This window comes from Chiroxiphia lanceolata, chromosome 3 (assembly GCF_009829145.1).
Source record: "Chiroxiphia lanceolata isolate bChiLan1 chromosome 3, bChiLan1.pri, whole genome shotgun sequence".
In the NCBI taxonomy this organism is placed as follows: Eukaryota; Metazoa; Chordata; class Aves; order Passeriformes; family Pipridae; genus Chiroxiphia; species Chiroxiphia lanceolata.
The window spans coordinates 86,684,609-86,702,304 of record NC_045639.1 but is presented as its reverse complement, the minus strand read 5'-3'; the positions used below and the strand labels follow the sequence as shown (position 1 = coordinate 86,702,304).

General features: G+C 41.5%; 1 long non-coding RNA gene across 1 annotated transcript in view; it reads right to left on the bottom strand.

Annotated features, from left to right (window-relative positions):
* LOC116785272 overlaps window positions 1-17,276 on the bottom strand; it is a 36,838-nt gene extending 19,562 nt beyond the window's left edge. Inside the window, exon 1 of the long non-coding RNA XR_004356455.1 lies at window positions 17,165-17,276. This is a non-coding gene — a long non-coding RNA (uncharacterized LOC116785272). The remainder of the gene's footprint in view (window positions 1-17,164) is intronic.
* Window positions 17,277-17,696: the final 420 nt, after the last annotated feature.

Sequence of the window (17,696 nt, the reverse complement as noted above, 5' to 3'; positions counted from 1 at the left end):
TGTGAGTGCCACTTCATACTCTTTTCCCCACTGCTGCTAGTTGGGTCTTGCCCTTGCCCTGTAAGTCTAGGACCTAAGCTAGTTTCTTTCCTTTCACTGCTTTCCATGCATCACACAGAAGCTCCAATTACTGGCTGGAATGTCTCAAGGGACATCACTACTCATACGAAAGACCAAAAACCCTCATAGCAGGTACAATTTCAAGGAGATAGTAAATAAATGTGCCTCACACAGGTTTTCTACTATTACACCCTTGCTTAGTTTAAGCTGTCAAAAACCCCTCTGTATGTTTTGAAAACATTTCGGGATGTTACTGATGAACATTCATAGTTATAGAATTAATCATTGCTATGAATCCCAGAATCGCATCAGATATGTAGAAAAGCTTCAAGGTTACATAGCTTTCAACAGCCAAAAGAGAGGAACTCCACAGCTCATTCTAGCCTCCATAAATTAGATTGCTGATGCACTAGTAAAATCCTTGCTCTAAAGTAAGAGCAGCATTTTTACTTAATGTAAACAGACTAAGTATTCAGTTGCTTTATTTTTTTTTAAAGCCACTAATTTTTGAGCAAGAGCTTCAGATGAGCACATCTTCCATGCAATAATATCATAAATAAACTACAAGCAGAACGCTTGAAACTAATTGTATAAAGAAATTCTAGAACGCAAGGCTGGTTTACTCTGCTCAGTATGCACATCTAGGCAACAAGTGGAAAAAAACGAGCCATTTGCACAGCTTCCTTTGCCTCTTCTTCCCTGACACAGGTATGTGCATGTGTATACACATATGTACACACACACAAATAAAAATACAAGGCAGAGTATATCAGCCTTGTATAGCAAAATTTCTTAATACAATAACTTTCAAGTGTATATGTATGTATATAAATATATATATAAAGGAACATAAAGGATAAACAAGTTATTATGCAGAATGGTGAAAACTTCTCTGGAGAAAGTAAAACATTTTCACTCTTCTGCACAGAACAAAGCAGACAACTTCCCCAGAAATAGCAGCACACATCAGAAATGCAGCTATCAACTCTGCAAAGTCAACACTGCAAAACAAAAATATTAAGCCTATTCTCAAAGTATACAGAAGATGAGGAAGGCAAGAGGAAAAAACAGTACTATAAACATTACTGTAAGAAGATCTCTTAAGAGGCTAAGGCCTTCAGCAGAGTGCAGAAACTCTTCCCAAAGCTTTTACTACAACAAAGTAGTTAAGAAAGGTTGTTGACTGATTAGCCTTTTATTTGTTAGATTGAGCAAAAAAAAGTTTGAAAAAGATCAAAAAAGTTCAGGTCAGTAACAGAGAATAGCATTACAGGACAACTGGATGTGGGAGCTATTTCATACACAGGCTGCGATGGCCTTCAAGACAAAAGCAAGCAGTTTAAGTTGCATCTAGTGAATAAAGGTGAGTCAAGGGAAGGCAAGGAGATGAGTGATATGGTGAAAGCAAAGAGACAAGTGATCGCTGCACAGCATCCTGGACAGCTAAATGCAAATTCTCTGTCCTTTACACAAGATGAAAAAAAAAATAGAGTGCAATGAAGAGAACAGAACAGCTCAGAGCTCCTCCAGGTAAATGCTGAAGGACCAACTATTGACTGAAATACACTTGAATGCACAAAAGAGACTGCAAAAAAACTGCTATGACCAATATCCCTCTCTTCCACTGATATCTTGCCTTGCTATATGCAGAAACTCTTAAATTAATTTTCTGTGCTCTGCATTGTGAAAGGAGGTATGTATTTAATCAAAGGGCATACAAGGCAGGGGGGAGGAAAAATACATCAGCAACATAAGACAAAGTTACAAAAAGTATTTCCAATTTACACACCAGAAAAATCAAGTGCCTATGACAGGAAGCCTGAATTGAAGCAAAATGCTGGCTATCCATATTAAATTAGGAGACGTATTGTTAAATAAAAGCAGATATGTTTACATCCACAGTTAGAAAGATGCCTCAAGCTATCATCTGGCAAAACACTATGTCATTGCATTGCACGTGGCTTCCTTCTCATATCCTTTGTTCATTTATTTGTTTCATAATAACTATTTGAAGCTTCACAAAAAAAAAAAAAAAAAAACCACCAAAAAACCCCCAACAAAACAGCCTGCATATATCAGTAGGGAAAAAAAAAAGGAGTGATTTCATGCATCTTGGTCTATAAATAACTGCTTAAAGGGAAAAGAGTTATATGCCTAATTCAACTCAGAAGAATCATCCTTTCCAATTCAGATTTGTTGTAAGAGATACGGGATTAGTTCATCTTCTTTTACTCTATTTTTAAACAAAACAAGTACACTGTTTAATGCCTATTTCACACAAAATTAACAAAGCAAACTTCCTAAGAAACATGGCTATTAAACAATGTCACTTTTCAAGCAGAGTTAAAGCACATATCTGAACAATACACATTTTTGAGTGCGGCTTGAGTAGGAACAGCAGCTCTGTACTGAAAGCTTTCCATTCACATCAACTGTATTCTCTTCATAACAAGTGCATATGTAGGCAGAGGGATTGTGCCTTTTCCAACAGCTGCCCCATCATTTTAAAGATGATTTCCATAAACAGCATACACACATAAGTAGTGCTGGTCAACTTTCCTAACTTTCCTCCTTTCCTTCCCTCCTTCCTGGCCTGCAGACAGAACTTCCGCAGAGTCAAACCCAAGACCCCTCAGACAAGAACTGCTCTTCCCTTTCAAACAGGGCTGGGGATATATTCTTTTTGGATAGATTATTTTTTAAGAACATATCCATTAATTCAGTAGAGGGGTGAAGAGGGCTTGACTTGACCTACCCAAATCTGGAAGCCAGGGCCTGAAAGCAAACCCTGTCTTCCAAGGGGGACAGTGACCCCAACAGGCAGCCAGCTTCTACCCCAAGCAGAAAATGAGGACCACTGCTCCAACAATCTTGCATTGGGTTTGTGTGGTCAAGTTTTGGTAGCAGGGGTTGTGGTGGGGGGGTGGGCTACTGGAGTGGCTTCTGTGAGAAGCCGCTGGAAGCTTCCCCCATGTCCAGCAGAGGCAATGCCAGCCAGCTTCAGGACAGATCTGCCACTGGCCAAAGCTGGGCCAATCAGAGAAGGTAGCGCTTCTGTGATAACATTTAAGAAGGAAAAAAAATTATTGTGCTGAAGTAATTTGGCTCAGAGAAGAGAGGAGTGAGAATATGTGAGAGGAACATCTACAGACACGAAGGTCAGTGGAAAAGGAGGGGGAGGGAGTGCTCTGGGCACCGGAGAGGTGATTCCCCTGCAGCCTGCGGGTGTGCAAAGATCCACCTGAAGCCTGTGCAAGAGACCCACACCAGAGCAGGTGGATGCCCAAAAGATGCTGTGACCCCGTTGGAAGCCCATGCTGGAGCAGGCTCCTGGCAGGGACCTGTCGACCTGCAGAGAGAGGAGCCCACACTAGAGCAGGTTTTCCTGGTAGGACTTGTGACCCTGGGGGTACCCACACTGGAACAGGCTGTTCTTCAAAGACAGTAACCCATGAAAAGGGACATACACTGGAGTAGTTGTGAAGAACTGCAGCCTGTGGGAAGGACTCATGCTGGAGAATTTCATGGAGAATTGTCTCCCGTGGGAGGGACCCCACCGAAGCAGGGGAAGGACTCCTCTCCCTGAGCAGCTGCAGGAACAACCTGTGATGAACTGACTGTAACCCCCACTCCCCATCTCCCTTTGCCACTGGCAGGGAGGACACAAAGCCGAGGAAGGGGTAGGGAGGAGGTGTTTTTAAGGTTTGTTTTACTTCTCATTACCCTATGCTCAAATTTTGACTGGTAATAAATTCAACTGATATCCCCAAGATAAGTCTGTTTTGTCCATGACAGTATTCGGTTTGTGATCTCCCATGGTCCATATCTCAACTCATGAACCTTTTGTTATATTTTCTCTCCCCTGTCTCATTGCAGAAGGGAGTGACAAGAGTGGCTTTGGTGGGTGCCTGGCATCCAGCCAGGGTCAAACCACCATAAATTCTTCTGAAGTTTAGCTCTAGCAGGTTTTAAGAGGTAGCTGGCAGAAGAGCAGGTTACATGTCTGAAGCTGTTTTTCTGGAAGAAAACTCTTTATATGCATATAATGAGATTAGAGGCTGAAGAAAACAGTCCCAACATACTACTACATTTTCCAACAGGAAACATGCTGAACTTTGAGACAGTACGTAATTCAGGAAGAAGAGTAATAGAATGGGTATTAAAAGAATTTCCTGCCAAAGCACAAATATTATCAATATGTAAATCTTCACAGGAGGTACTTAATGCTTTTGATATTAAATACTCTGCCTATGCAAGTCCTCTCCTATTGCTCAATCCTCTTCAAAACTATTGCAAAGCTTTCCAGATGAGGAGATTATGTCAAGAATCCTCTGTCTAGATGGCATTTCTCAAGTGCATCCAAGTCTCGTAAATTGCATTACGAGGTCACTTAGAAAGTTCTCTGAGTTGTCAACAAAACCAGTTTTAAGCCCAGAAAGGTTGCAGAAGCTCTAATCTAAACACTTGTTAATTGTTGAACCACAGCTCTGTTCATTGCTGTCCTACTTTGTCAACAGTAACACCCACCTCTATCATCACAAATATACCCTGACTGTTGACAGTAATTCCAATTTTCTTTGTCATAAATACTCACAAAAAATTCAGCTACCTCTACAATGCATATAAGTCATACCTCTAACAACTACCCTGGCTGTGAACTTGGCTGAACTTGCTCAGTATATCACTAAATTTGCAATTCTTTTAACTCAAATGCTGTATTTGTTAACTTTTTCTGAGTTCACTACAAGATTTTCAGTATTTCTTAGTTCTGCAAGAAAAGGTTTTTGGAAACCTCTGTCCATTTCACCTGCTTCGCCTGCAGAGGAAAAAACAACCGACCTCAAACTGCAGCTTCATCAGTGTCTGTCCTGACTTCCATATACCATCCAACTGAAATCCATATACCATCCAACTAAACCATCATCTTTCAAGATATTTGCAGCCAGATAAATAACAGGCCAAGAAGATATGTCTTCTGTCTTCCCACATCTTAATTAGCAAACAACTCAAAGCCACCTACAAATGCACAGACAGTTACTCCTCAGCCCATCCCCCTGTCCCCTGGGTTTTCCTCTTGCTCTTTCCATTTGACCCCTGCCCACATCATCTGGATTCTCCTGATGCCACTGATCTTGAATTAGACTGTAAATCCTTTTTAGGAGAGTTTATACCTTACTACGAACAATAAAAGTGCAAATCCTAACAGGAACCTTCAAGCTTTACTGAAACACAATATAATTTGAACCTATGGCAAATGTACAAATCTTCACTGAAAGCTATTTGCAAAACACGGATTAGTGAAGTTTCCTCAAATATAAAGCATGTTTTCTTGATATTGCAAATACTGTTTTAGCTACCTACATGGCAATAATGTTTATAAGAACACTGAGCACGACATTAGCTTCTTTATAAAAAAGTCAGAAAGTGCAAGAAGTCTTTGGTTTTCTGTCTCTTACGTGGAATGTAAAGGGACAGATTAATGTTTAGATTATGTCCTCTCGTACTTTTACACAAACATGTCTACAAACATATTTGAGAAAAAACAAGGTAACAACAAAACTCTCCTTACCAAAGGCATAGGTATTTAACACACATACCAAGCAGACACAATCTTCTCTCAAGAGGGAATACACTAGTGCTTTCAGTATCAACTTAAATCAGTTATGTGCTACAACCTCACTGCTCTTTTTCTGGTATGATAGCAATGATGATTAAATACCGTCCCAATCACATAAACTGTTCTCTATGTCCTGGGGTCATATTTAAGCACTAGGGTCCACCCACACATAAACCTACTTGGCATGACCGGAGTCTTGAAATTGTCTCAAGTGACTTCTAGAAAAGCATGAATCAGCTTTTAGAACTTTCTCCCCTTTTTTTTTTTTTTTTGAAAGGGAGGAAGGAAGGAGAAGGAAAGGAAAGGGTGAAAATAACTGAACCTCAAACAGCTGAGATATTGTGATACGTCAGAGGTGAACCCGGCCACATGAAATCTCCCTGACGTCCCCATTATTGTGCAAGGTTGGGCCTCTTCCAAGAAAAATTAATTTTTTAATGCTTTTTTTCCTCCATGGTTTCTCTAATTGGTGCATTTCTAGTTTCCAGGACTCCCGTGATTGCTTCCGCCATGGCTTAGGATTTCAAATTCTAAATGAGCCACTGCAAAGATGATAAAGATGTGGAATAATCTTGTAAAAATTTTCTAGTGGAGTCTAGAAATGAAGCCAAGCAACCTGCAGAACCAAGCAGCTCTGAAAAGTTAGAACTGAATTTGCAGTTAAAAATATAACTGATTTCATTTTTGCTTTTTCCTATCAGAGATTGGATGACTTCTAGATATTCACACACAGACATTACAAGAAATATTAAGCAGTAGGTAGAAAAGTTTGGCCTAATTCGTATGTCTGTGACAAACCAAATAGAAGTTTTAAACAGACAACTATGTTTTAGGTGTCAAACATTTCTTGACGTCTGTGGCAGTTGGCAGCTGCAAACATCCGACTGAAAGCCCCATCTGCTGCTTCACAGCTTCCAGTCGAGGATGTTTACAGTCGCTTACTGTCAACAGCAATACACATTCCTTGGCTGTTTATTTTATATTATTAACATGCAGAGGCCTCCAAGCAGGTTAGTTAAGATCACTACAACTTCTGTTGCTGTGTTGCTGCCCGCAGATGTACACGGGACTGTAAGTATTTACTTAATGAAATAAAGTACAATAGAGGAACATTTGCAAACAGCCAGGCGTATTTTCTGTTCAAGCATTACACTTCTAGAATTATGTTGATTATTTTAGATCCAGTAAGAATTAAATAACGGTGTATAAAAAGGGCAACTCGCTTCCACTGTTGCGTTTGTTTTGTTCTCCAAGAGACTTGAGCAATCCTGTCACATTCATACAAAAACTGCATTACTCTACAATAAAATTCACTTATCAGCACAGAAACTAAAGATAGTAACTGACTGGCATGAAAATAGAACCAAATCCTTCCTAAGGGTATTTCACTACAGCGTCTGGGACGGCTTCTGCCCCACAAAAAAGTGGGTGCAAGGGAATTATTTGATATTAGAAGTTAGTTTATGCAGCATTTGCTTCAAAATAAAACCATAGAAAAAACCCCACCACCCAAGCCACTGAGGACTATGAGGAAGAGGCAAGAAGTTGCGTAGCAAGCTCTGCAAAAGCTCCAGTAAAGTTCAAATCTGCTAGGATTCTACAAATTCTCTGAGCTAATCATTTGCTGCTACACTTCATGTAGCTGACAGAATAGCACTTCTCACCAAAGGAAAAAGCTAGAAAGATTTGGCATAACAACATCTTGGTTGTACAGTTCTGCTGTTTGTTTTCCATTCCATCTCCCATTTCCTTCTTAAGTTAATGATGGGGAAAATTAAAGATTAATCACTCAACTATTTTTCTGAAGTCATATGAAACCGCAGTAGGCCAACAGAGTGATTATATCACTCTAATTAGAAGGTGTTTTTCCTTGAAACTTTCTTGCCCCCAAATGAAACTACCACACTGTAAACTGAGTAGATTATGAAAAGACTGTAGCTGGGATTCAGAAGTCTGTGGTGTATTTATTCAAACTGATAAGTGTGAAGGATCTCTATAAATCACTTTCAAAACTCAGGATTATATTTTCTATACTAAGGGTAAGAAAGTTAATCTTTCAGGCAGCAGGTGAAAACATGCAGAATTATGTTGAGGCCTTTCCCTGTATTCAATATCAACTTTGAGCTATTAAAGCTTCCTAGGGAATCACATTTTCTCAATGGGTCAAGTCACTAAGGAAACAAAGCAAACTTTATCAGTGCTGCACAACTCTCCATTCCAGAAATTCCTGGCACTTGGCATCTATATACCACACCAGAGTCACAGGATCCACTCACTCTCTCCTTAGGAGAGCTACCATGACAAGCTATGAAACTCTCAGCAAGGTCCCCAACTTTCACAAAGTTTCACAATACAAGGAGGTACTGGACACTCCTGTGTGAGGTCTACTGAGGAACAGGATGGCAGGAAAATACATTTACTATAACAATACTTTTGAAAAAAAAAAAGAAAAAGAGTTCCTATTTTGGCAAGTTCTATATTATTTAGCATAAGCCAGCTAAGAAAAACACTTGTCACCTTGTAAAACAATATGTACAAACTGTAACAAAAAAGGCCAACGAAAAAATCCTCAAATGCAAAGCACTGACTGCAGAATGAAAATATTTCACCTTAATTACATCTAGTCATGAAACTGAAATTAGCCTTTTATTTGTAAATGTACTGACCTAATATCCACAATTTTAAGGGGGACAAAGTAGGGAGCCTATAAAATCCTAATACTTTTAACTAATTAGATGAAGGACATTATGTCAGCAACAATATGCAATTCCACTCCATGTACGGCTTCCTTTCCACTTTTAAAACACATCAAACAGATTATATCTGTATGAAAGTCAAAGCAAGGTCAATCTAAAACTGTGGCACTTTATCACATAGTAGGGACTGTTATGCAAGAGAATTCCATCAGTTATCTTTACTACACTGATTTTTAATTTGTAAAGTCTTCCGTAACACCTCTATAAGAATAAAGTGTCCAAGACTTGAATAGCAAACAACAGGGCTTGATACATGTTCATCTTGATAAGGCTGTGAACAAACAAAGGTAAGACAAAAGGAACAACAGTCCGACTTTTCAATGTCTTCATGAATTTACAGTTTATGTCACAGAAGGAGCAAGGGGCGAACTGGTAGCACTTAAGCCTTCTTCAGTTTAAAAAAAAAAAGCTTTCAAATGTTTTTCTCTCACTCTTCTGAAATTTCCAAGTCAGATGAATGGATTAGTGGTGACAAAGAAAAAACAACAAAAACAAACTAACAAAAAAAGCAACTCAGCAAAAACTTTCCAAGTGTTCCTAGAATTCAAAACCAGGGCCTCTACATTTTCTGTTATCTTCCATATAAATATAGATGAGGTGATATAGAAACTCAGACAAGTAAATTAGTTTTTAACCATACCAGATTAACTCTGGAATACCAACAGATAAAAATGCAAATTCAAAGCTGCATAGAACTTGAAAAAAACTTAACTTTTGGAAATTATTTCCTAACTAGCTTTGTAGTCTACATTTTCTAATTTGCTTGTCAAAAACTTTAAGATAATTAAATATGCGAAAAATTACTCCTCCTCTTGCTGTCACTGACAGCACAGGAAGATTAAGCACACATTACTTATATGAACTCAAGTTCACAGCTGTTATGATACAGCATGAGTATCTCCAACTGCTGCAGATGAATCTGATTCTCCCAACTGCATTTGAACTCATTCTAAAATGCCTGAAGCAGGAGGCTCTCCCAGCGCTAAGAAGGCAGTTACAGACAAGCAGTTGAAATTACACATCAAAATGAGATACAAAATATCCAAATGTTTGGGAACGAGATGTCAGGACTATTGGTAAAATCAGGAACAACATGCAGTGCGTTTTCTTGAGCCTCTTCCCAAAACTCAATGTCCAATCATTAAGAATTTTAATCAGCTTTTAATCTATCCAAGTGAATGACTACTAAGGTGTACCTCACTAGCAATATATCTGTAGAAAAAAACCCAAGAACTTACTTCTTGGATACCAGCTGATCCTACTTCAGCCTCCTTCATGAGAGATACCCACACCTCTGGGGAGAATTACATTCTTCGTCTGCCAAAGACTGCTCCTTAGATTTCCAGGAATTCATATCACATATATGAACAGAAGTTATTGTAATTCCAGAAGTTCAGCAGCTCAGATCACATAGTTCTCACTGCAAGAAGTCAGATAGCTTTTAACAACCATTATTAAAACTATGCCTTTTTCTGGTACAGTCATTTAAAACTCAGAATGTGTTTAAAGTGACACATTACTCCTGAATGCAGCTGTCTCTCAATTAGAAGAGATAAAGGTTAACTGCTAAGGCAGCATTAAGTATTCAGAACCTATACTGAAGTAGTTAAATTTCCCACAGGTAGGTATAACAACTTCTCTTATTTATTATGTTAAGAAACATACAGATTACACAACCAAAACCAACCATACAATAAATTTGAGATTGAGCATCACTTCAAAAAAGCAAAATCCCCACAGAGTCCTCTTAGTTATGCCTTTAAGATGGAGAAGGAATTTATTCATGCAACCATTCTAGACGAAAAGGGACATACTGAAGCCCTTTGCAGAGGGATGGACAGACACACAAGACAGAACTAGATTATTAGGAGGAAACCAAAGAAATACAGAAATAGAGATTGAGAAGAGCATAGAAAGAACACAAGGGGAACTAAAGTATACCAGTCAAAAGTAGCAGGAGAACACTCACATGACAGTTCTGAAATCTAAGTTATGAGCACACAACAAAACCAAGAGAAGTGCAGGACGTAGGACTTATTAACTCAAATGTATATACTCAAAGTTAATTATTTATCAATTTGCACTCCTGATACCTTTGGAAGGTACTTGAACCCGCTCTGTATGTGACCACATGAAACAAGGATGCTTTTGATAAACACATTTTCTCCATCAATCAACAACCTGCAGCAACAAGCGAAGGCTAAGGAGGGATATCAGCACTACTTACACTCGCTATAGAATCAGCGAACAGTAGTACAGCCTTGTTTTCTGCTCTCCATTGCAGTGCCATGAGGGTCTCGCTATGAATGCCACAAACCTTTAGTGGCCAGAAAGGAAGATGCAACAGGTTACACTGTCCTCTCCTATCAGGCGGCAGAAGTAGGTGATGCCCAGGGGGTGCAGAGCATTGCTCTCCTTGCTGGCAGAACTAGCACCACGAGTGGAGCAGCGACCAGCCCAAAGCCGCGTTTAAGTACGTATCGCTGTGCCAGTTGCCACCACAGAATGGTTGACTTCACGGCTTCCTATTTCAGCTAAGTACAAAGACCATGTAGTGGGTCAAAACAAGAATAAAGAGCATATATTGAACCAGCAAACAGTCCCCAGTGGCAATAATTTCTTCTCATGGCTATTTGGGAGAAGCATTACTCGAGAGCACAACATTACAGATCCCAAGCTTAGCAGAGAACATTTATTTAGATTTGACAGCATGATCAAACTACCTATAGCACATAACTCATTCAGCTGTATTGTCCGTATTCAAAAGGAAGGCAAAACACAGCTGCAGTGGTAACAAGCCTCTGGTACAGGGGACACACTACAGGCATGGCACATATCAGAGATCCCTGCAGACAGGAGTAAACACATTTGGGCTGACCAGAACCATCTTCAAACACAAAACTCTGCCCCAACATCCTCCTAGAATTTCTAGAATGCTTTCACCTTGTATTTTGCAAACTGTCTCCTAACTCACATTTCTTATGTCCTTTATTCAGGACATGTAATTTGTGCTGAACATACATTCACTGGAGAACATATTTTATACCTTGCTGTACTCTTAGGAAAAGCACAGACTCGAACTCTGTGATCCTTTTGTTGGTCCAGTGACTCACACCTCACATGCTACACGTTTACCCTCATATTTCTGATTTCAGGGTCCGGTAATCAATGGAGGAGTCAGTTCTGCTTGCCCATAGCCAGGACACGGCACCATCCCAACTCCCCTGCAAATACAGGGAAGGCCATTTTTCTCTCCCATCACTCCTTCCCTTGTACAGAGCTCAAACACACAACTGGGACATAAAGACTCTCAAAATAATTAGTACAATCATAATGTTTGTCCTTCATTTCCAGTAGATCAAAACAAATACAACTTCTGACCACAACACTGTTTTCACTTAATGTGCTCCAAAGTGAACAAACCCCAGATGTTGCAGAAGAGTCTGCATGGCTTCAGCTCACACATCCTTACCTATGAGGTTGTGCTATGCATTGATTACTCTTGTCCCAAAAGGACTTGAACATTACCATAAATTAGTGCTAGATGCAAGAGAACTTCTGGGTACTACATTAAGCAAAACATCCACTAAAAGTGTGTAGAAAGCAACTTCATTAACAACACTGTGTGCTAAATTAATTTACAAAATGCTTATTTATTCACAGCACTATGAAAGTAAAACATAACAGCAACATTTAAAGAATGAAACTAGAGTTCATACACAGCAAATGCATTAACTTTTGCACACATACAGACTAGGGCAATATATCTACTCAAGTCCCATTCTTCATTTATTTCCAACAGCCTCCCCTTTTCCTGGGTGTGACCAGGCTTATGGCATGCGGGAACAGAATGAGGCTGAACATCAGCCTCAAGGTAGCTAAACACTTGCTTGTACCCACAGTTTGTAATTAAACACTCTGACCTATTGGATAAAATGCTAACATCATACCGATAGGGCCACGAACCTGAATCTTGTTAATGTTAACCTGTGTCCTCATCACCTTGAAAAGGTCTTTCCTCCCAACTTTCCAGTAGCAGAAGCTGCAAGAGACTAACATGCACATGGAAAAAAAAAAAAATCCATCAAGTTAAAAGAGAGGAACAATTCAGTCCTACAAAGTGAGGAGAAAGCATTAGACTGAGCAGTGAAGCAAGGGGAGAGAGGGCTTACCAGCATAAATGCATAAATGTTAAGACACTGTGGAAGCTCCAAAGTGCTCAAAAACACAGTAATCAACACTGATATGCCAAAGAAAGCATACACTAGAAAGTTCTGTAAGAGGAAAAGGCAGAATGAGCCCCACTGGAACAGCTAAAATAGAGCCACATGCGAGAAATGACAGATAGGAAGAAGGCACAAACTGAGAAGAAACCCTACTGTTAACTTCAGGCATTGGGAATTTATCCCAAAATTTCCAGTTTAAGTCACAAAAGTGCTGCACCCACACAGCCTTCCACAGATGCGAACAGGTCGTGTAACCGCATTTTGCTTCTGACAGCAGAAATAACTGCCCAGAGGTTAAAGAAAAGAAACAGGTAAGGAAGCAGGAGGACACCTATAAAACGGCTTCCTACCAAAAAAACCTTTTTTTGATGGTTATTAGCAAGGAAAATCCCTGGTGGATAAATATAGCTTTTGTAGTCAGCTAAAAATTAGAGCTATTAGAATATCTCTTGACAGCTCCAATAACAGCTCTCAGTTGCTTAGACTCATTGAAAGTTTATAATCAACTTGCTGCAAAAGCTTTTATTTAGAACATGTGTCACTGAAGAAAAACACTGAAGCAAAACCTGATTTTATTTTTCAAATGTCTTAACAACTAATCCCCTTGGAATTATGTCAGGCATGTCACATTACGATGGCTTGGGCTCACCTTGACCAGCAAGTATGTTAAAATGCAACTAAACCTGTCTACATTTGCACTCCCAGCACATGCTTCTAAAATTTCAAATGGTTACAGAGGAAAGGCATCTGTGGATCTAACACTGATCAAGACCACATTATCAATGTGTTTTACTTCAACATGAAGTGTTACAGGCAAAAGCAGTCTTAGAGAATAATGTAAAACTTATTTTCTACACACCTGAATTTAAAAGAGAAGGGAGAACTTTCCTGTGCAAAAATCTATTTGCTGTGGTAGGTTCTGTTGTTATAAAAGGTACAATTATACAGTACCTGTTTTTGGTGTGAAGGGTTATATATGTAAATGGTTGAATTAATAAACCAGAGTTCAGAATGAGCTTTTCCTGCTCCTGTTAATTTATGGCCCGGTGTTACATTCCTTTCATGTAATGCCACAGTTTTCAGTGAATAACTTCACATTATCCTCCTCAGAGTGCAGATACAAAGAACATCAACCATCATAAGTTTCGTAAGACTCTCCCTCTTAACCCTCAAGGGTTTAGGTGCCCGATAAAGTTTTAGATATTATTAAAACTTTAAACATCCGTGCTTGGCTGCTACTACTCTCCGAGCAACTTTCTGCCAGCGAGTACTTGTGCCAACACTGAAGCCTTCATAACACTGCTTGAACCAGCACCGCACGTCCAAACCACCACACGGTTCTCAAATTCCCTGCTTGCCCTCTTGCTTCTCAACTGCTGAAACACAAGAACACGTCTCTGGAAGTGCAGCTTCCAGATCTGTCCTTTATCCCAATGAAATAAGGAGTTTGTGAATCAACCAGCTGCACCAGAAACCTTTTTGTACAACACAAACACTAGGTCAAGAAGCATTCAGGTTTAAATCCCTCTCAGTCACCTGTCTCAGCCACAGCCCAGAACCCAGCTTTCATTACTCCAGTTGAATTCTTGTGACTGCGTGGTAATGCCATCCCTGTTTCATCCAGTGTTTTCAACAGAAGCAGCTCAGCCCCGGAGCTTCTGCCACCCAGGAGGGCACAATATTCAAATCACTCTCCCAAATCAGCAATATGACCTAAAGAAGAATCTTCGGAAAAGGGGACCCTGCTCAGGCATTTAATTCCAGGACAATGTCTGCAACTGCAAATAATACAGATGGATTGACACCTTTGCCTTGCTAGACCCAAGACATAAGCCTCTATAAAAGTTAAGCTGCAGAACAGATCTCTCTCTACATGTCCTACTGGTCCCTGACACACTCTGATTGTTTTCCTCTGAGGGGTAGCCAGAGGACACCTTGCATGGCCTTTCCCTGCAGGTCATACAGGCAAAGCAGGGGCCAACTCTGGGCTACGGGCATCAGGGCAGCTGCAGGTCAAGCATCTGCACACTCCAGCCCTTAAGCTACCTTGGATGTTTTGCCCCCTCCTTCTGTCAACTGTACTGAAAGTACAGACATGCTGTTGGTCTGTTTATCTTCACTCAGCTTTCTAAAGAATCAGTGAAATGAATCACATGTGGCACTTGTAACTATTGTACTAAAATAAACAAAATTCAACCACAGGATCACTTTTTAGTATTCAAAGCACTTGCATGCTTTCAGTCCTGCTGAAAATACTCGCTCAGAGGACACCCTCTCCTTCCCTGGGCTTTAACAGCTCCCAACCCTATGCAGTGTCAGGGCAGTTACTTGGCTGCACACGCAGCTTGAACATCACATCTGACTTCAGGGTTAGGGAAGGGGATTCCAGTACAAAAGCAGCATTGAGAAAACAGCTTAGAAAAGTACAGCAGCACTGCCAGGGCTCTAACTTTATAAGTAGATTTATAATTAAGAGTAAGAGCTATTAATTAGTTTTCAATGGTAACAGCAAAGAGCTAATGATCTATTAGGAATCACAGACACTGCATTTAACATTTAGTATTTCCCTCATTTCTCATGAGGCAAAAGACAGACTTATAAATTCAAGATATGACACAAGAGACCTCAACACACAAAAACTATTGCCAACAACATTAACTTCAGCAGGAAACCTATCCTATAGAAAGTGAACATAGCAGAAATTAATCTTTACCCAGATATTTTGACGGGGAGTTCACACGTAATGCTTCCATTCTTGATATGAGTTTTAGTTACAACAAAGCTATTCACAACAGCCATAAAGCAGGTAGTACGTGTTTTAACATGGGTGCATCAGGTTTGACTTCAAGAGCCAAATCTTTTTTTTTTGGGGGGGGGCCGTATCTTCTGCAATCAAGCTTTTTAAACTCTGCCTTCTCCATCCAAACAGCTGGACTATAGAAGAGCTTAAAACAAAAAAAAAAGTGAAGTGCCCCATTGTGTTTTGACTCGAAGTAGATACAGCAGTAACCCTCAAGGTTACCTTGCCCTATGTGCGGCCTCAGGAAGGAAAAAAACACAGTTTCAGCAAAGGAATTTCTTGCCTGGCTGGAGGCCGCACCCGCCACATCAAGTGATGGCAGAAAAGCATTTGGATTCACAAGTCTACCCGTAGCACCCAGCCGGAGGCAAAGTAAAACTTTCTCATTTTCGGAGAAGAAAAGAAACTCTTGCTCAATAAGTAGCAATTATGCTGCAGAACTTATATGCTGAGCACGGCTGAATGTACGAACACCAGATCAGTCAACCATAGCTTTAGTGCTTTGAGTATGATTAACAGAATGAACTTTCAAAGGTCAATTAAATGTCAACACATTTTAAAGAGATATTCTTCTTAAGTTGGGGTGATGTGTAACAGTACCTTCCAGAGCTGCTGTGCCACTTTCATCTTAAAATTTTACCCATCCAATACTTACATGTGTAGATATAAAGATGATAACTAATTAACTATTGATAGAAAATAATGGCTATTTAACTCCTGGCTTTTCTATTGCTAAGCTATCTTTATTACTTGTGTCTAACCAAGTACACAGGCACGCTTACCCTAAAATTTCATTTCAGCTGTTGAGGGTGAGAGCAAAGGGAGAAGAAAAGGAGCAAGAACAGTTTGAAAGTCTAATAATTTACTATATGAAAATGAGAAGAGGCTTTTGATATGCAATTGAGCTGCCTGGATATAAATCTGGAGGAGGAAGAGGGGGACAGCACTATAACTGAATTAATTATGAACATGTTAATCATGACTTTAGGCAGCCCAGCAATTTATCTCTTCGCTTCTAAACATTTCTGGGAATTCAAACTTCAGCTAACTAGCTCAAGACATCTTAAAATTAATGCTGAAAAAACTGAGCACTCAGTACAGATTCATTTAAATCACCTCTCCAACTGGATGATCAGATCATTAGTTTTTAAAAAAAGGTCTCCATCTCAGTATAAACTAAAAGGATTAAAATCCTGACCAAGGCCTCACAACAGTACTATAATCATTCTGACACGAACAATATTTATTCAAGACCAGAGCTAAAGAATCATTTGAGAGTTGAGAAAAACCAGCAGAGAGCCGCACTCTGTGCAGACGCCAGAGGAAAACGGGCTGCAGAGTTTTCCTTCTATAAGGGCAGCGGTCCCGGCACCTCTCCACAGGTAGGCTTGTAACTCCACGAGATTTTAGGATGAGTTTTTCAGGAGGTTCCCGCTCCGGCCCTGGCAGCCCCGCTGCGTTTCGGGCCAGGTGCCGCGGGCAGCGGCGGCTCTGCCCAGACAGGGACTAGGGCGGGCAACCTTCAAAGTTCCTAAAAAGTTCCCAGCCCTAGGGGCTGCCTGACCCCCGCCGGGCACGGCCGCCCCGTCCCGCCGCACCTGTGGCCCCGGCCGGCGCCCTTGGGCACAATCCGAGAGTTGCGGGCGGAGCGGGCACCCGGCCCGGCCCGGCCCGCAGGCAGCCCGGACCCCCGCCCGCTCCTTACCTGGCCGGGTCCCGCCGGGCCGCGCCCAACTTTCCCACTCCGGGCGAAACTTGCGGCAGGCAGCGGGCCCGCTCCCGACGTCCGCCTCCAGCCCAGCCTAGCCTAGCCTAGCCCAGCCCAGACCGTCCCGTCCCAGCCCAGCCCCCCGCCGGCCCAGCCACAGGGGCGGGGAAAGGGGGCGGGGGTAAGCGAGCCCGCCCCGCGCCGGGCATTGTACGCCCCCGGAGCGCCTTTCGCGGCGGAGGAGGCAACGCAGGCTCCTCCTCCCCTCGCCATGTTCTTTGTCTGTCCGGCTCTCCCCGGCCGTTCCTCCGGCGCCGCGGCCGCCCCGGCGGGGCCGGCGGAGCGCGGCGGGGCCGCCCCGGCCGCAGGTGACAGAGCAGCCACCCCCGCCCAGCACCGCCCCCCGCCGGCGGGATCTCGGCGCGCTCTGCCAATCGGCTCGGGGCAGAGAGGCAGCCTCGGCCAATCAGGCGCCGCGGAGCGCGGAGGGTGCCCCGGGTGAGCCAATGGGACGCGGAGCGGCGGGCGG